This window comes from Coenobita brevimanus, chromosome 93 (genome assembly GCF_032717465.1).
Source record: "Coenobita brevimanus isolate Jiangsu-jjx chromosome 93, ASM3271746v2, whole genome shotgun sequence".
Classification (NCBI taxonomy): Eukaryota; Metazoa; Arthropoda; class Malacostraca; order Decapoda; family Coenobitidae; genus Coenobita; species Coenobita brevimanus.
In genome coordinates, this window is record NC_137046.1 from 5,381,543 (window position 1) to 5,393,639 (window position 12,097).

The following is a 12,097-nucleotide window of genomic DNA, read 5'->3' on the forward strand; positions in this document are numbered from 1 at the left end:
GCAGTGAGGCGTAATGAACTAATTTATATGTGGTGGGAGTACAGGCTTATCAGGTGGTTGTAACACGGTAAATGTCGCTGTGAATATGGGAGCAATTTTTTATCATTAGTATAGACCGCCCCTTTGTGCTGTCTGTGGTAGGTCAGTGCATATGTATGTTGGGGTGGTGTGTGTGTGTGTGTGTGTGTGTGTGTGTGTGTGTGTGTGTGTGTGTGTAGCAGTAGAAGTGTAGGTGTGTGGGTGTGTAAGTACGAGTGGGTGGATCGGTGTAAGGGTGTTGGTATGGATAGGTTGGTGGGTTTGAGTGTGTGAGGGTGTGGCTGTGGCAGTCGATGTACCTGTTGGTGTAGGTCGGTGGCTAGATGTGAGAGTGTGGGTGTGGGTGTGACTTTGGGTGTGTGTGTGTGTGTGCGTTGGTAGATGGGTGGATGTTGGTATGCTACTAAGTGTGTGGCAATGGGTGTGTGTGGTTGTGGGTGTAACTGTGGGCGTGGGGGTATTGTGGATAATGTTTTGTCTGCGAGACTTAATAGCTAATATTGGAAATATTATTTTGAACAGCATATTATTTATTATACCGTCTCTGTCGTGCTAATAACATTATTTTTTTCTCGTTAGGAAATGGGAATTAATCCAGTCTCAGTAAAACGGGCTCGTGTAAACATTATAATACGTAAGTCTATTTCGAGGAACGTTTATGCGTCGAGATATTTTTTTTTATCACATAATACGTATTTTTATTTCGTCACGGGATATGCGTTTTTTTATTTTCATCACGACGTACGTTGCCAGTGCATATGTATCAGCATGACCTACATATAAAATACAGTCAGCAGAGCATCTGTAAATGTAATGGTAACATTGGCGTCCTCTGAACATTGAGGAAGACAGTCCGACCTTCACCTGCTGTGGGGCCCTAAATCTTCCACCTTAGGATAAACATGTTAACGTTGGATTACCCAGATAAATTCGCGGAAGCTAACTTTAAACCTCTAATGTGGTGTTGGGCTCATTGAGCACTAAGACATGGCTTCTCGTGTGGTAAAGAATATCCATCTTTATAAGGAGTACATGGAGGAGGGCTGCTTAGATTGATGGGAGGGGGTGGTGATGAGTTGTGTAAGAGTGACATGAAAGAGTTTTTGTAGCGGCCACCTTGAATGAAGTCTTTGAACTGAACGTCTGGCTGGAAACAGGCAGAGATAGGCCAACAGTTTAATGTGTGTATAATAGATAGTTTGAGTTGTAATGTGGGCATAGCATAACTTACAGCGTCTAGCAATAAATAGATAAAGAGATAAATGGAGGGTTTGGTATGTGGTCAATTGGTGGTCTAGGATGTAACGCGACAATAACTCAGTACGTCTGACCCGCCTGCAGACCGCCCTCCCAACCCCAGTATTTGATGAACGATATCCCGCTAATGTTCTGCTAAACACCCCCTGTCCTGCCCAGCTCCGCCATCTCCATAGCCAGCCGTCTTGAGAGTAAGTCGAGGGTCAGGAGGTGCCCAGATAAAAACAGATAAGTTGTTTCCGAGAGAAGGATAATATAGAAGGGAGTAGGGATTTCTGGGTCTGAAATAATTTATAACTCGTGTAGGCGCCATTTGCCATTATGCTATGCCCCATGAAACAGCAGGACCCACCCACCAGTGTAAACATCAGCACCCTGGCCTCACCCCACCTGCAGGTGTAGTGAAGGTCCTGTTTGTTTTGGTGATGGATGGCTATAAGGGCAGCATGCTACGAAAAGTCGTTGAGAGTAAAGACTGGGTTTCTAGCCACAATTCCTAATACATTTTCTCATTCACCACATGTTTAGTTCCCCTTCTTTCAAAGATTAGTGGTCCCAAACGGTATGTGGTGAGGTCATGGAGGAGGAACGAGATCCATGAGGGTCTAGTGGTGAATCTGTGATCTGAAAGAGTCTGCTGTTTAAATGCTTCAGTATATCGAAGTATCTTGGTGTCATGGCTGAGCTTCTTATTAACGAATATTGAGTGGCAAGAGAAAACGGCAAAAGACAAATGAGTAAGTAAAAATGCATGGAATATCAATAAATTCTCAGTAAAACTTGGAAACTTGTGAACACAGCTTATTGGTTAAGGAGGGACAGTAGTACTCTGGCACGCAGTTTTTCAGGTATAAAAACCATCAGGTTAATCATCATGTAATATGGCAAGCCTTAATGAAAGTACTAAAAGGCAGCCGGGTATCAGACCTCCATCCCTTCCTTTATCAACTTTTCTCCAATTAATGGTGTTACCTGGGAGGGATAGGTTCTAGGACCTTCCTGCTTTCATTTCTTCGTTATATATCTGGTCATTTACTTAGTCTGTCTTCCTCGTTTAGTGCGCTCCTCATTTGCAGTATTTACATCTTTTTCTCTCCGCCCTGGGACCTGTGCTAGCTGTGTGGTGCCATTGAGTGTTGGTGATGTGGTCAAAGCGCCGTGGAAATATTTGATTACTGGGATTCTCTGTGTTGCATCTGTGGTGTTATAATGTGTTGGTGGCACGATATACAAAGAGAGAGGTAGACGCACAGGAGCCCTAAAATCATCACCCTATCGGAAAGTCTTCTGAAACACTCAAAACATTGACGGGTTGTGACATCACGTTACAAGTTACCACCTCGGTGCTCTGTAGTCTGCAGACCCAATTTAAAAAAAAAAAAAAAAAAAAAAAAAAAAAAAGTAAATAAAACGTCCTTCTCATCATAAGTTAGTAGGTACGCAGCAGTTAAAGAAATATAGTGACTTATTAAAGTAATTACGTAATTTTCGATATTTCATACCGGCACATATTGGATTCCTAAGGAAATATTAAAGACAGTGTCAGCTGACAGATAGGCTAGCTAGAACAATCGTGGTAGTGGCTTTATGTCAACCTGATAGGCTAGCCAGAACAATCGTGGTAGTGGCTTTATGTCAACCTGATAGGCTTGCTAGAACAATCGTGGTAGTTGCTTTATGTCAACCTGATAGGCTTGCTAGAACAATCGTGGTAGTGGTTTTATGTCAACCTGATAGGCTTGCTAGAACAATCGTGGTAGTGGTTTTATCTCAACCTTAATAATCCTTAATAATATTAATGTTATTGTTATGCTATCAACCAGGGGTTCTACTGGACTGGGCTGGAGAGAAGTCTACCCACTTTAGCTTAACAGGTCAAGAGAAACTCAGGGCAAAGGTTCATAATTCAGTCTTCCATTTTTTCCCATTATTTTTCTGTTCATGTCTTCTTTACTAGGCTACATCTCACAACTTTTGGGTACATACAAATTACTTCCTTTTCTAAAATGTCACTCCAAAATCTGAAATTAATAATGATCTCCCTACCTAACTTCTACCTCACTCTGACACTTGCAGGTAGGCTACTCTAGCATCTTCCGTGCTCTGCAAGTGCCCAAACAACCTTTAAGTACTGTATTCCTTTTAATCCAAATCCTCTAGCCTTTCTCCACCCAAGTTATTATTGCATTTCATTTTTTTTTCTCTAATCTACACTGTAATGTCGTAAAATGAAGTACCATACTCCTTCTTTTCCAACACCAACATTTTGCTTTTACGTACATTTACTTTTAAATTCCTTTTACTACACACTTACTCAGATTCACTCTCTTACCTCTGTAAGCTGCATGATCAACTCCATCCTGGTGTCTTGGTAGTGGCAGATGTTGATCCGGCACTGCGTCTTCTTTTGAATTTCTTAAATTCCGTGGAATGCCCAACAGCTCATATTTCAACTTTCTTAATGTTTGTGCTGAACTGAAATGTTTCTGGCAAATGACTGCTGTTTTAACATTAACTTCGTTCAGCCTACGGCACTTATGCAGCCACACCTTTGCTAAATTATCATTTCTGGGGAATTTGTGGTACTTCAAGTCACTGTTCTTGGCAGGCGTACAACGGTACACAGCACAAACTCTAGGTTTTCCCATAGCTTATTACAGTCTCCAGGTTATTCACGCACTGCACAAAGAAGGCAACTGATAATTAATTCAGATGAATGACAAGTTTAAAGCCAAAACACAGGTCGATCACACGTGCCACCCCAACACAACCTCGGATGTTTACTGTACAACCGGACGTCACAGCAAGCCCTTGCTTCCAGTAATGTCCACATGCATCTACCGCTCTCTTCGTCTATATATCGTGGTTGGTGGTGTGGTCAAAATGTCTCGGAAAGTTTTGGGTAACGAGGTTATGTAACAACGGTGAGATGTGCCCTGGAAGATGTGACTTGCTAAGACACCAGGGGAACGTATTTGTGGTTATATTAAACCCGGTAAAGGCACCACTGGAGAATAATTTATTTCTAACCCACACTCCGCATTACTAGCACGGAAATAAGACCTCGCAAGCTGATACAAGATCAAACTTAGGACAATCTCTTTCTATACGTCTATAACTCTTAAAGTGGAATGGAAACCCCTCATTACTGAAGGTCATTTATGGAACGCCTGTGGTTATTGGGTTTGGTCAGCCTGCATCCTGTATTACAGAACGCGGCTAGCAACCTTATAGGAAGGCCAGATACGTTCATCATCATCAGATACTTAAAAAATCATCATAAAAAATTCATAGTCTGCATTCCAGTTTGCAGTATCAGGTTTTAAGCGTACGGCACTGTCTTAAAAATACCATAATATACTGCTGGAATATAACCTTAAACTAGTATCATAAAGTGAGGGAATGGCACTTGGCTTCAGGTCACCCGTGGTCTAATAAAACAAGCGTGAAATTAATCTTTCAATTCAGTCAGAATATCTTGCCTGAAACAGCGATTGCGAGTAATTCTGTTGTCTCATCTTGAATTCAGCGTGCTGGGGCTGCTGACGGTGCTGACGAGGCAGTAATAGATAACTGTATATTGGTGGTGTGTAGGAGGCGATAAAATAAAGGTGATGAGTAGCAGTAATATAGTTAAGGTGGATCATGAGAGACAAGAGAGGGACGAGATTTTCTGATGGAGAGGTGATAAGAAAAAGGAAGAGGTGCAGTATAAATTTGAGGTGGTTCATGAAAAGGAAGAGAAGGGAATGGAATATTGTCTTTTGAGAGGGGAAGAACGAGTGTAAAAGTAATAGACGAGGGAGGTTCAGGGCATATAACATCGGAAAATAAGGGTTTAGCCACTCGAAATATGGCACATGTCTACCGTCGAAAATCGTTAGTGATTGACTGACGGACTCTGGTTACTAGGTATGCTCCCGTATCTAAATACTGGTGGAAGTATATGGATAATGTTATGGAATCAATATGGAAAGGGGTGAGAGAGTGAGCTGGTGGGGGTGAGGGAGGGTTAGGAAGCGGAGATGTGAAAGGGGATGAGGTATAGCTGGTTTGTTTTCATCTGAGGAAATTGAGTCATTCCCACAATTCAAATACTCAGTGGTGATTGCATGGAAGCCCTGGTTATAAGGCAGGAATGATTCTCCTTGGTTACTGATGAAGTCAACCCTCCAGCCTTACTACACTTGGCCATCTGCTAAAATGAAATGGGGTTGGAGATGAGCAGTAGAAACGCGCTGTACTTGTATGGAGCTGAAGAGGGATATGAAGGGTGTTAGAGATAGATGTGAAGAGATTCCTGTGAGGGTTTGATTTGAGAAATATGGGAGAAGCATGGATAAATGATGGGCATTGGGTGGAGTAGAGTAATGTAGAGGATGTGAGGGTTGTAAAAGTTCGGTGGTACACAAGGATGAGATGGAGTGGACCTGAGGAGTTAAGACCTGAACATAGAGGTGGATATGAAGAAGATATGTATAAGGTGTAAAGTAACTGCTTTAACTTGACCCTTTGATTGGCTGCCAGTGGTGGTCAATTTATTCACTGTCCGGGAGGTGGTTGTGTGCGTGTGGATCGGTAGTGTGGTTGTTGAGGGGAAGAACATGGCTGGGGTGTGTGTTGGGGCTAGGGTGAGTTCAAGGGAGAGGGTGGTTGGGATGTGGTGTTAGGGGGAGGATAAGGTAAGTGAGAGGGTCGAGGTAGTTGAGGTGTGGTATTGGGGTTGGGGAGAGGGAGGTGAGAGGGGGAGGTGGTTATGGTGTGGTGTTAGGGGGAGGGTAAGGTGGGTTAGGGGTTGGACTTGGTTGGAATGTGGTGTGTGGGGGAGGCAGGGCGAGTGATGGAGAGGAGGTGGCCGAGGTGTGACGTCGGGGTTGAAGTACAGGGCAGGAGACGATCGGGGTCTGGTGCTGGGGAGTGCACGGTAGGTGAGGGTTAGGAGGTGGTAGGGATGTGGTGTTGAAGTACCACGGTGAGTGAAGTTGGATGAGGTTAAGCGAACTGCACAGAAAAATCACGACATGGATCCGCAAACAAACTTTAGTTGAGCTCTGTAATAACACTTATTACTGCAGGAACGACGAGGAAAAAATACAGAAATTTCCTGTGTGTCTTGTTCTTCCTACAAAAGCAAATCTTTAGTTACGAGAGGCAGTTGACTGCAGATTTGTAAGACCTGGCTAACAAGAAGTTTTCTCATTTATAATGTGTTACCTGGTGTGGGTGCGGGTGTGGATGATGATGGTAATAGCTACTACTCTTCCCACTTCCCGCACTCTACCTGCATCCCCAGGTAGAGTGCGGGAAGTGGGAAGAGTAGTGAGGCCTATGATGTTATGCTCCCCCTTTTCCTTTCAGACTCCGGAACTCCCCAGTCCACCCAGTCACACTACATATCCCTATGCATACTTGCCCAATAAACATGTTATATAGTTTCCGAGTAAAGTGTATGCCAAAATCATCCTCTAAAAAGCAAACATTGATACAACAGCAGGCACTGCACCCTCACTCTTCACCATCACTTGCGCCCTGATTGTTATCCGACTTTGAAATAAGGTGGGGTCGTCTGAGTGTGAGAAAAGTGGCGGGGAACAGCAAAAAGACGGAGTGTGGTAAGTGGTAGGCAGAGAACCAGGTGGGGTCTGATAGAGATGGACATAGAAGTAGCTTGATCGGCGACCGACTTTGAGGTTGGACAGGATCGTTTGAATGTGATAAAAGTGTCGGGGAACAGTACAAAGATGGAGTGTGGTAAACAGTTGAAGGCTGACAGATAGAGCGAGAGAGGTAGGCAGAGAACCTGTTGATCGGTGGCCGACCTTAAGATGAGGCGGGGTCGTCTGAGGGTGATGAAGGTGACAGTGGACGGATTCCCAACCAGCAAATCATTGACGTCATCAATTGATCTTAAGTAACACACGACAGCCACATATTATTACATTGCCAGTCTACATTTAGAATAGCTTTAGGAAGGTATTGTCAGTAGCATTTCGTCAGATGTTTGTAAAATCGGAAAGAAGTTAATGTGATATTGAATAAGAGTCATTGCTAAAGTAAGAAAAATCGTAAGGTATCTTTTGGACAAGGTCAGAATGAGGTGTCAAACAGAAGAGAAATAGATACTTTACTGTAAATAGTATATGATTTATATTTAGTCCACGAAGTCAGTGGTAGCATGCAATAAATATCGAATGACTCGAACTAACCACACACACACACACACACACACACACACACACACACACACACACACACACACACACACACACACACACACACACACACACACACACACACACACACACACACACACACACACCAACCATTAGTAAACGTTAACTTCTTTGTCCTCACGCCTCTCTGCCACATGACCCTTGAGTTGACAATGGCACGTGCTGGCCTCCTCAGGGTCATGTGGAGAGAGAGAGAGAAAGAGAGAGAGAGAGTTTCCCAGTATAATGACCTCTCTCTGTCAGAACTGTACCTTAATTTTTTCTGTATCACTTTCTTTTTTTTTTTTTGCTTTGCATATTGTTCCTTGTCACAGTTACATTTCAGTTCCGTGCACCTGGTCATCAGAGTACCTCTTCATCCAGACACTGGTTGTAGAGAAGAATTCATTACTTTTTATAGACACGCAATAGTCATCGTGACCTGTTTAGCGCTTCTCTGCCTTATCCATCTCTGATTTATTTTTTTAAAGTCTTGTGGTCGTATTCTTGGCGGGTAAGGAAGCTCCCTAACACCTCTTCCTTACATATTTATGTTTGGATACGACTGGTTAACATTGTTTTGTACTTTACTTAGGTATAGTGGTATTGGAATGACTAAGGATGGCACGGTGTAATGAGCTGAGTAAATCGCTTAGGAAGAGGCGTTCGGGAGCTTCCTTAATCAACATGAATACGGGCCTTGGTTATTTGAATACCTGGTTATTCACACTCAAATTATCCAGAAGGCATCATCCATACTCTTTTCATCTTAACTTGGCAGCTTGTTTCATGCAGCTCAGTGGCAGAAAAAGACATTGTTGCGGCCTAACACCCATTTCATCGCGCTTCTTCGTGACTAACGCCATATTCTAGTATTTTTCTTTTGCTACAAGTCAGCAGTGAAGAAGGAGAGAGTGCAAATTTAAGCCAGGTTAATGTAAAAATGGTAAAGTAGTCACTCATATAGGCGTAATCAAGATTTTTATACGTCTGTTTTATTGTAATTCTTAGAACTTTGCAAATGCTGCTGTGCAGGTGAGGCTAATGGTAGCTGAAAGTACACCGTCCATCAGAGTGACTATTTGTTGTTCGAGCAAAGAAGGAAAAAACGGATTAGAAAACCATTTAAGAATACACTAAAAGCTTCAAGTGACAGTAGTGTATGTTCAGTTCTTCAGAATTAATGCTTTAGGGAGTGTGAGACAGATATGGAAGTTGGTATGAAGACTTGATATACTGGAGTGAGTTTGTGTAATGTTTAGCACGAGACAGAAATGGTCATGGCTCTTAATGGTGAGATGATAAGGCAGATGCAGGTAATAAAGCGAGATATTTACTCCACCGCAGGTAAGATATTATTTTCTGCCCAGTTTTATGTTCTGCAGTATTGTAAATTTGTGGTCAATAAACATCATCTATATAGCTCTCTGTCTTTCACCAATCGCATGAATTACGACACGAAGTGTATTTGCATCATATCTATAAATACTGATGAGACACACCGCCAATTATTACCTCGTAAAGCGTGGGGTAAGAGAACTATTTATTATCAACCTTGACCTTAGTTCACACACACACACACACACACACACACACACACACACACACACACACACACACACACACACACACACACACACACACACACACACACACACACACACACACACACACACACACACACACACACACACACACACACACACACACACACACACACACACACACACACACACACAGAGGACAAACACACAAAGCCGTTTAATGACGCAAGCAGCATTATTGCCACAGCAAGAGTGACAGAAGCTTAGTTCCCTCTTACATCACTCAGCTTTGGTGTTCATCGATAACTGCACGAGGTGACATTTAGTGCCTCCAGCCTGACAAAGGACAGTCCTAACTTGTTCTTATACCCACGAGGCCTGTGTGGGTGTGTGTGGGTGTACACATGGAAGTACTTTTATACCGGCCTGGTTATCAAAGCCACCAGTCTGTCTTAAACACACACTGATTGGCGTCAGCTTTTGCTTGTTATGCTATCTGTAGGCAAACTGTTCAGCTTAGGGGAGACTTCGAACTGGTGGATTAACATGTCAGCATTATCCCTTCACTACGATGAGGTTCTAAGTTGCAAAAACTAGTCTGGAGATAGCTATATAAAAGAAGTTAACTGAGGTAAGAGGGACATTTATAACTTCGGCGCTGTGATTCCCTTACTGCAGTCACAGGATACACTTAAAGTACGGTATCTAGAAAATAAATACCGGTACCATAAGACCATCTTTCTTCGTCGAAGGCCGCGATTCACATTCTACATTAACATGATTCACCTGAAGTATCTTGAAAGTAGGTACTGTATCATAGTATCATATATTTTTTAATCGTTTCCGATTCATTTACTACAGTTACTAGATTCACTTGAAGTATCTTGAAAATAAATGCTATATAATTGGACCATCATTTTTGTCGCTTTTTTCGAAACGCAGTGATTATTTCGTAGGGCATTTCGATTTTTCTTTAAAATTGTTTTGAAGGTAACTTGCCTTATCCAACAACATACTTTGTCGGGCGATTAGCATTCGGCCCCCGAATGCTTTTGAGTCATCCAAACAAGCTATACTTTACCAAAACAACTGCAGCATCCAAAATTCATATCCAGCATGCAACACCCCATAATTCTTTACGTACTTGCATGCCTATGTTAGAGATTACATTGATTTGGTGTTACATGCTACCATCATTTTTTTGTGGAAAAAAAAAAAAAATGGATTTGGTACGCCATATTACCATCATTTTTTGTGGAAATTTCTTTAAATTATTTTAATGTTACTTGGTACCTTCATTTTTTGTTCGAATTTCCAACATTGTCAAAATGTTACGTACTGCCATCATTCTTTGTGGAAATTTTTAATACAGACCACTTTGCTACTGTCTACCATCATTTTGTGTTGATCAAGTGATGGCGTCCAGGGGGTGCAACACTGAATCGCGTCAGAAGGCCAAAGGGAAAGCACTTTAATAGGATTGAAGTTTAGTTTTCCCTTCGGCCTTAGAGCGCGATTCAGCATTCCTTCACATGATCATTCTTCTGTACTTATCATCCACTCTTTTCTTCGCTTCTTTTTCAATCTTTATTGCCTTTTCTTGGTCTTATACTCCTTCTGTCTTGTCTTGTTTCTGTCAGTATATTTGTGTGTTCATCCTGATGTTATCTTGAAGTTTATAACCTTGTTTTACGGCCGATGGTAAAAGGAGGAGGAGTCCCAGTGTAGGAGTAACGGGAAAGGCACTGGCTGGTGAACGCGTATGATAATAGTGAAAGCTGGATGGACTTGCTGAGATGCTGATAAGAGATAGATAAAAAACAACTTACCGACATTTTTCGTGACGAAAACGATTTAGACGTAACAAGAGGTAAGTGTGCTAATATGGGTGATGGTGTCATCATAGTTGTTTCACATTAACATGGACCAGATTTTCGTCCTTTGGCAGCTTACATTACGTAACTCAGTGGCAGAAAGAGACATTTCAATGCTTCTACAGCCTTTCCAAAGCACATCTTCGTGAACAGCATCATACTAGTATATCGTTTTCTGCTGTTAATCTTTTCTTACAGCTTTGCATTGAGGATGGGAAAATAGCAGTTTTAGGCCAAGTTAGAGTAAAACGAGTGTAGTGTTGACCCCTTGGTGTTGACGGAGTAGCACACTCGCTGTCACAAGTTGGGTTACATTAGTGCGCCCTTATAAAGTACCATTTAGCATAATTTTTTGTTCCCCATCGCTAGATACAGAATTACTCATGGGGAGCCGGATTGGTTAGCGACGTGTGAGGATGCTGCGTGGAAAAGAAGGGGACAGGGAGAGCCAGGACGTGGGGTTGACGGGGGGTTGGTGGGGAATGAAAAGTAGATGGAAACATCGTGGGTGGGAGGGAGAGACAGAGGGTGGCTTGTGAAAAGGTGGGTGGAAACAGAGAGGGAGTGGGAAGCTTTAAGGGGAGGATGGCAAACTTATGAAAATTTTGTGTATAAGGAGGTGGTGGACGTGTCGGCAGATAGGTGGTGTGCTGTCCCAATGGACACGGGCTCGATTCCTGGCTTGGGCTGGGAACAGTGTAAAAGATAATAATTTCATTAAAAGTAGACGTTATTGATCTACTATAGACCCGCCGACATGTAAAAACTCCCACGCTAATTCCAGTTCACCGGTCTTGCATTCAGTATGGACGGTGGATGTTAGCGCCTAAGTGGTGACATATGGAGATGTATGGTACGTAAGAGCACTGCTGAACCTCAGGGAATGGGTTGTAAAGCCTATGGCCAGAGTCGGAAAAAAAAAAAAAAATGTCCATATAATGGCAAACTTATTGGTCCAGTTTTTCACGGTGATGGAGAGACACCGTGGCCACCTTGTACCAATTTTCAACATTTACCTTACGTGATCGGGAAACCTCCTGATGTGAGGTTAGAAAGTAATCATTAACTCCTTTAAAACTATGTTTGTTTTAGATGCAGTGGTATCTGTAGCAGCGCCCTGTCGATGTTCACACTCCTGGGGCCTCACTCCAGCTAAGCCCCATGTGATCAC